This window comes from Limulus polyphemus, unplaced genomic scaffold (genome assembly GCF_000517525.1).
Source record: "Limulus polyphemus unplaced genomic scaffold, Limulus_polyphemus-2.1.2 Scaffold1207, whole genome shotgun sequence".
Lineage (NCBI taxonomy): Eukaryota > Metazoa > Arthropoda > Merostomata > Xiphosura > Limulidae > Limulus > Limulus polyphemus.
In genome coordinates this window covers 16,672-24,421 of record NW_013666817.1, presented here as the reverse complement: position 1 = coordinate 24,421, position 7,750 = coordinate 16,672, and the positions used below count along the sequence as shown (strand labels likewise).

The window sequence follows — 7,750 nt, the reverse complement described above, 5'->3', positions numbered from 1 at the left end:
CCTCTCCGATGGACCAGGACGTCCTGAACGTTGCTCAGTTGTTTCTTGCAATGTTTCTGAACTGCACGATGATTTTGTTGACTGTCGAAAGCGGGATTCCCAAATTCTGTGAAATTTGCCGCTGACTTATTCCACCATCTGCTTGACCAACTATCCTTCCTCTAACAAAATCTGACAATTCGAGAGCACCTTGAGTTCTAGGCATGTTGTAGCACAATATAATTAGTGTGCGGGCCATTTTCATTTATATGGTGCTCTGTGAACACAAATTAGTTAGCATAAATTAGTTAAATGACGAAACATTAGGCGTCTATTTACTTGTGACCACTCAGTGTATGGAATATGTAGTATATTCATGTGAATTGAATATAAGTTTGAGCTTCACCACTCATTAATAGGAGATTTGCTCAAGATATCGATTATTGAGTAATACTAAAACTTTTATTTAAGTGAGTCGATGTTAACTATAATAATGAGACCAGACAAAGTGTCAAATACAATGAACAGTTTTTATTAATACGTGAAACTAAAATTATGTGTAACTGCGATTTACTTATGTCAGACCATCGTTTCTACTAGGTGTTGTCAGCTTGAGATCATCTACCAGACTGTCAAATTCAAGGTTTCTTTAATAGGAAGAAATTTCATATTTACCTAGAGAGAGACATGTATTACTACGTGACTGGTCATTCTAATTACACATAAACGTGTTCGTAATCTTTAGTTATTGCCTCTGTAACAGCTGAAAGACACATAGTGCATTAAGGTATGTTTTCAACGGGTGGTAACAGGTATTACCCAATTCGAGAACAACAAAGAAACAAAAGCAATTAGAAACAAGATCAACTTAAACTGTTTTCTTAATCACGTGTTATGTGAAACCTGCACATATTCAGGGCATAGAATAAATTCAGAATATAAATGATTATACCACAAGAAGACTAAAACACATGGTATAATTATACACCACAAGTATATAGCTTTGAAATGTGGTGACTGGTCACATACATTCTTAAGGATAATTTCTCCTTTAGTGTTCTTGAACCTTCTCTCGGAAAATGGTGCTGGAGAATTGTTCTTAACTGTAGAATATCAGAGCGCCTGAAAATAATATACATGACATTTTTAAAACTCAGAATGAAATGTTTGATAGTTTTTCTTACACAAATCCTAATCAGCATAAACAAAGATATGTTTACATTATTTCACAATGACAACTACTTCCTTGACAATTAAAATTTGTAATAAACAAGCTTAAGGTCTTAGATGAAAAAAAAACGAGTTTTCCTCCGCTCCTCTGTAGTTTTTTATAATTGAAATAAGATGCTAGAGATTAGGAGTTTAATGGAATGTTCATTTATCTACTAAATTTGATCAAAGATAAGTAAATAAGTATCATATGTTGAACATTATTTAATGTCAGTTTTATGTATTTTAAGTATTTTTGGACCAAAAATGTCCCCTTTCGAAAGATAAAAAAAATTGTAATATATATTGTGTAAAAGAATGAATCAAGAACGTTTATATTTCACCTCTTTGTTTCTTTGATTGGAGACAATCTGTTTTTTAGTTCATTATTTTTAGTTAGTTCATGCACTACTAAATAGTTTGGAAAGTTACTGATGTTTATATATTGACTCATTTCAAATATGGAAGGAAAAGTTTTGATTATTCTTTTTATTTCAATAAATAAAACACTCTTTCTCCCATATTACCATTTTACGCATATTTTTTGTGGTTCATTTATTTTGACATAAGCTCATTGGAAAAGACACAGGTTGTTGTTACATTTGGATTAAAAGTAAAACAATCCCATCAGTGTCTTTCACGAAACTTGTCTCGTATATCATTGGTACGTATAGTTCATCATAGGAAAATTACTAATTGTCTTAAAAAGAACATTTATTAAAAACCATTTCTTCAAACTAAAACTCCCACAAGGATTGCGTCCCTCTATAAATATGTATTAATTAACACACGCTTGTATAAAATTTAGTTTTCACTGTTCATGAAATTTGTTTCTTTATTGAATTTCACGCTAAGCTACTTGAGGACTATCTGTGCTAGCTATTCCTAATTTTGAAGTGATAGACTAAAGGAAAGGCAGCTAGTTAACACCACCCACCGCCAACCGACATAACTATTGTGTTATGTGTTCTTTCTTTTGGATACTATATTTGACATAACTGTTGTATTATTCTCTCTTTCCTTGATATACTACAATTGACATAACTGTTGTGTTATGTTTTCTTTCCTTTATATGCTACAGTTGACATAATTTGTGTGTTACGCTCTCTTTCCTTTAGATGTTAAAATTTAGTAACTGTTGTGTTATGTTTTCTTTCCTTTATATGCTACAGTTGACATAATTTTTGTGTTACGCTCTCTTTCCTTTAGATGTTAAAATTTAGTAACTGTTGTGTTATGTTTTTCTTTCCTTTATATGCTACAGTTGACATAATTTTTGTGTTACGCTCTCTTTCCTTTAGATGTTAAAATTTAGTAACTGTTGTGTTATGTTTTCTTTCCTTTATATGCTACAGTTGACATAATTTTTGTGTTACGCTCTCTTTCCTTTAGATGTTAAAATTAAGTAACTGTTTGTGTTACACTCTATTTTTCTTTAGAATTGACATAATTATGATATTATACCGTCTTTCCAAAACTGATTTAATTATTATGTTATGCTTTCTTTTTCTTAGACGTCAACATTGGCATAGCTATTGTGTTATACATGCGAAGTTTTACCATTTGCATTAAATACTATTTTTAAATAATGAAAGTAAGTGTTTGTGTTTCAAAATGATGCATTAAAAGCTAATACACTATTGCTTTACATATTTAAAACAAACCTCATGTAAATAATAGAACTTATAGTACCACCACAGGTATAGCTAGTTTTTAGTTAGCTGTTTATTTTCAACTAAAATCGTTCACTATATTTTTGCATACCTTGGATTTTTCGTTTACCAGCTGCACATCAGTTACTATTAGTTCTTATTATTTTCATTATAAAGATTAAATTTGTATTGAACTAAGAAAAAATCATTAATAATGCACTATAAACATTTAACATTGCCAGTTCTTCGTTGATAATGCATTTTTAAAAAACATAATATTATATATATATATGTTATCCAACAATTTTACTGTAATTTCATTTCTTTGTACATCAAAAGATGGCAGCACTAGTCTGCCTATAAACTGTTTCAGAATTTCAAAGTTAACTTGTATCCACAAACACAAACACACAGCTGTTTTCTTTTTCTTGTGAAACTTATATCATCTGTAAGTTTAGCCTTGGTATAAAACTGTCAACATCACCTTCAGGCCACAACTTATCTTTAAATAGCAAGAGTGTAAAATTTAGTATAATTGATGCCCATCAAAGTTTTAAGTATAGAACAATAGTAGAATATTTCAGGGTATATAAGTTAAGCAAGAGGTCAAAAGTTATGTAGCATTACGATCCCTTAAAAGGGAAATATTTCTCATAAAACAGATTGTTAATTAAATAAACTTTGGTATCATTTGAATCACTCTTAAATCTTGCTGATATCAGCTTCGAAATTATACAACATGTCTTTATGGTAAGGAATATCTTTCTTTAGAAAGTAGAAATGTCTGGAGAGTACTACAAGTATTTTCGTGAAATAGCCTGAATAAGGTATTAAGTATTAAATAAATATAATAAGAACAATATTATCATTATTTTCTTTCTAACTCTAAGTTTCTGATTTTATTTAGATTTCAACCACAATTCCTAGTTGTATCTAATTTCGGTTACAACGTTTTTATGATGTGCTTTTATATTATAATAATAATAAAATAAAAAGTAAGCGTGAGAAGGTATCTTTATGAAAATTATGCGGAGCAAGTGAAACAGATATGCTTACCTCTATTGTTATATTTTAATTGTTAGTTGTTTTTCATCAGTTAATGCTTCATTAGCAAGTTTCCTCTCAGCTATGTATAATGACATGCCAATATTTCTGAAAAAACAAAAAACAACGAAAAACAAACAAACAACACATTCATAAGGTAAGTTACATAGATGGTTTGTTTTTGAATTTCGCGCAAAGCTACACGAGGGCTGTCTACGCTAGCCGTCCCTAATTTAACAGTGAAAGACCAGGGGGAAGGCAGCTAGTCATCACCACCCACCGCCAACTCTTGGGCTACTCTTTTACCAACGAATAGTGGGATTGACCGTCACGTTATAACACCCCCACGGCTGAAAGGGCGGGCATGTTTGGTGGGACGGGGATTCGATCCCGCGACCCTTAGATTGCGAGTTAAGCGCCCTAACCACCTGGCCATGCTATCTGCTGTGTCCACTGAGGGGAATAGAACCCGTGATTTTAGCGTTGTAAATCCGAAGATTTACCACTCTCCTACCAGGGGACTACATAGATGGAGGATTTTCATTTGACAGCAAAATGTGTGTGTGCATTACGAAAGGATTTTAAGCCCTTCAAGTTAAAATATAAGATAGTGTCTTCCCCTCCAGATCATTGCCATGGGAAAATTTATGGAACACACTATATACGCTTTGTTGTAGCCTTGAAAAATGTGATTTTAACCATGTGTGACTTTGGCATTTTGTACCATCATGGAATTCCTCTCGAAACTTCTCAGAGATTACCACTTGGATAATTGTTTAACTATAAACGTGAAAATGAAAAAGTTTAATATATAATATACTTGGTGAAGGCTAAAAGCAGCCCCTCATGCTGAGAAAGCGTAACTTATCAGAGGTTTGTTTGTTTATTTAGAGGACTTCATTTGATAAAAAGAGTCAAGAACCACTTGTTTTTCTTTGGTTACTTGTTGACATGTTGCAGATGTGTCTTCGAAATACATATCTTTTTACATACTAATTACACATAAGTTAACATATGCCCCTAAAGTATGAGTACCTGTATGATAATCTTGCTATAGCCGAAAAAAACAGTAACAACACCACCACCAACAACAACAGAGCTCTCAAGAACCACACATCCTTCAGTTAAAAGTTGAAGTATCTCAATGACTTTGTTTTATATTATAAAATATCATTTTGGTAATCATCTCTTATGACAACCTTGGTGTTTTAGTATCTCACCTTGTTTTTTCTAACTATGTTTTGTGACAAATCAATGAAGTGCATAAGCTGTATGTATTGAAACAATAAGATAAATATTGCTTGGTTCCGAGCTTTGAACCCTAAGTAAACCGTGAGTTAATAGCAGTCTATTACCTGGTCCAAAGCAAGGTTTATGTCAGATTGAAGAAACACATCAGCAAACGAAATATGTTATAAATATATAATCATAATACCACGTTCGTCAGTTTTTGCGGTATTAATTTTAATTTACCGTAACCATTACAATAGAATTGAGGTTAAAAGTTCTCTCCCGATGGTCATCATCATGGGTCCATGAAATAGTATAATAATTAGAAACTGATAAAGTTTAAATATAAATACACATTCATTTAACTGTTGTAGAACGCTTCTGACACCAATTTGTTATGAGCCGACTTTGTTACGCCCATGTTATCCTCGCACTTGATTTAAACATAACAAATTTCTGTTTATTACTGCATTGGTAACGCATAAGAAAATTATGTCTGTTTCTTTCTCGCAACACTTTATTTTCTCCCTTTGCCTCTCTCAGTTTACTCATTCGCTCTCACATCTCTGTGTCTTCTTTTTCATGTGTTAAATGCCTGTCTTTTATTATGCCTTTCCCTAGTATTATGCCAACAAGTCTTTTTCTTTTATGGCCTTGCACCTGTTTTTTGTAAATTGGATTATGACACTTCATAATCATAGGGATTCTTGTAGTTTCCAAATCCGGCTGAAAGGTGGTCGCGCCCTCCAATAATTTTCCAACGATTTTAAGTTTTTTAATCTCCTAACTCCTTAGGGACTGACCAAAAGTCGGCCGCATTCTCACCTCTTTCAATCCCAGCCAATTCTTACACAGAACTTCGTAATATTAACTGACAGGTTCTTTGTTATATTTATAAAACTAAGAGCACAGTTGCTCTCATATTTTAAACAATACTGATATAAAAATCACTAAAACAGTTACAGTCGTTCTAAATGTTAAAACTATTAACATAAAATCAAAAGAACAGTTATCGTTGTTGTTTGTGTTAAAACTGTCAACATAGAACTAAAAGAACAATAACAGTCGTTGTTAGTGTTAGAATTATGAACATAAAACCAAATTACAGTAATCGTCATTGGTAGTTTTAAGAATATCTGCGTAAAACCAAAATAAATACAATTTACTGAAAAATAAAAAAAAAACTTACACAAGTTGTTAGATAAATGAATACCCTTTTGTGTAAACAGAGGGAGGATGTGACAAAGTGCCTGTAAATGATTTATTTCAAAAATCTTTCTAGTTAATTCCAACGCATTTGTCACTATGTATCATTCCATTCCATTATGATCAAATTTTCAGGAACCTGATATATGAGAGACTTGTGAATATTGAAAGTCTCCCAAACCTATCTCATATAATAACAGTAACTCTTGTCTGTTCTGAAAATGCACGCGCACCTTCTTATCTAAATGCGCATGCGCGCGCACTTCATTTCAAAGGATGTAAAGAAAAGGTGGGTGTAAATATACTTTAATAGGTATTTTGTACAACATGTTAGAACTTATCAAAGTTTAAAAAAGTTTTAACGTTAGGTTGTAAAATAAAATTATAAATTTGTTAACTGATAGCATTAAGTACGGTAAAGATTAGCTCTAACTAAACTAAGGCAGAAAACGTACACAAATTACAGTATTAATTTATCCTTTTATCGAATATAGACGTACTTAATAAAGACTTAACTAATGTCAAGCCTAAGACAAGTGGACTCACAAATTTCGATGCCTGCGATTAGAATTATTTTGTATTCTTCTAGAAATCCTGTATTTAAAAAGAACTTGTTAGATATACATGAATGTTTCAATTTAAGTTTAATGTGAGTGTTATGATTTATAAAATTTATATAGCGCGAGTGTTAAATTTTTAATTATTTTTAGAAGCGATAGTTTATCGCAAGTTTGGTCATGTAAATGTTTGTGAATCACACATTGTATAGTTCAACAGTTATGAATTGGTGATTTTATATTATTGCGTCATGTTACTAAAACCTTCTAAGTTTTTCTAGTTGTTTTAATTGAGTATTATTGTATCATGATATATTGTTATAGGCGTCCATAATGTAGTTCGAAAAAGAATAGATAGATCTAGATTGCGTGATTGGGAGTTTAGGGATAAAGAGTGTATTATGGCGATTTTTTAAAAGTGAAATTATCACAGATTGTATTGTAATAATAGAGTAGAGGAGAAGAATTGCCTTGTCAAATGTGTTCTAAAGTAAATGAACCAGCCTGTGTGGACTTTGACGAAAAAGAGACAATTATTTAAAGCTCTGGATAAAACTGTGATACCCAACAGTGTAACGAACATTTGTATATACGTTTGACTTATTTTGATATATTATTTTAAAACAAGTGGACTATGTGTTGTTTGTTTATTGTTGAAATTTATGGCCAACAAGTCACAGACACCTACTGTAAAAAATCCGGCCCATACATAAAAACCTGACAATAATGTTGCAATAAAGATACTAATTTGACTGTAAATGTTTTGTGAGTTTCTGTTAGTTATAGAATAATACACTAACTAGACAAATACCTTGAATATTTAAAATTAACCTTGCATAATATGTTTCTAATTTATAATGACAACTTTGTTTT

The 7,750-nt window shown here is 31.7% G+C and overlaps 1 long non-coding RNA gene across 1 annotated transcript in view; it reads right to left on the bottom strand.

The window, feature by feature from the left end:
* Positions 1–493: 493 nt before the first annotated feature.
* LOC111086577 overlaps positions 494–7,750 on the bottom strand; it is a 19,765-nt gene continuing 12,508 nt past the window's right edge. The window contains exons 2-3 of the long non-coding RNA XR_002611312.1: positions 3,897–3,992; positions 494–1,101 (exon numbers count right to left, since the gene is read on the bottom strand). This is a non-coding gene — a long non-coding RNA (uncharacterized LOC111086577). The remainder of the gene's footprint in view (positions 1,102–3,896; positions 3,993–7,750) is intronic.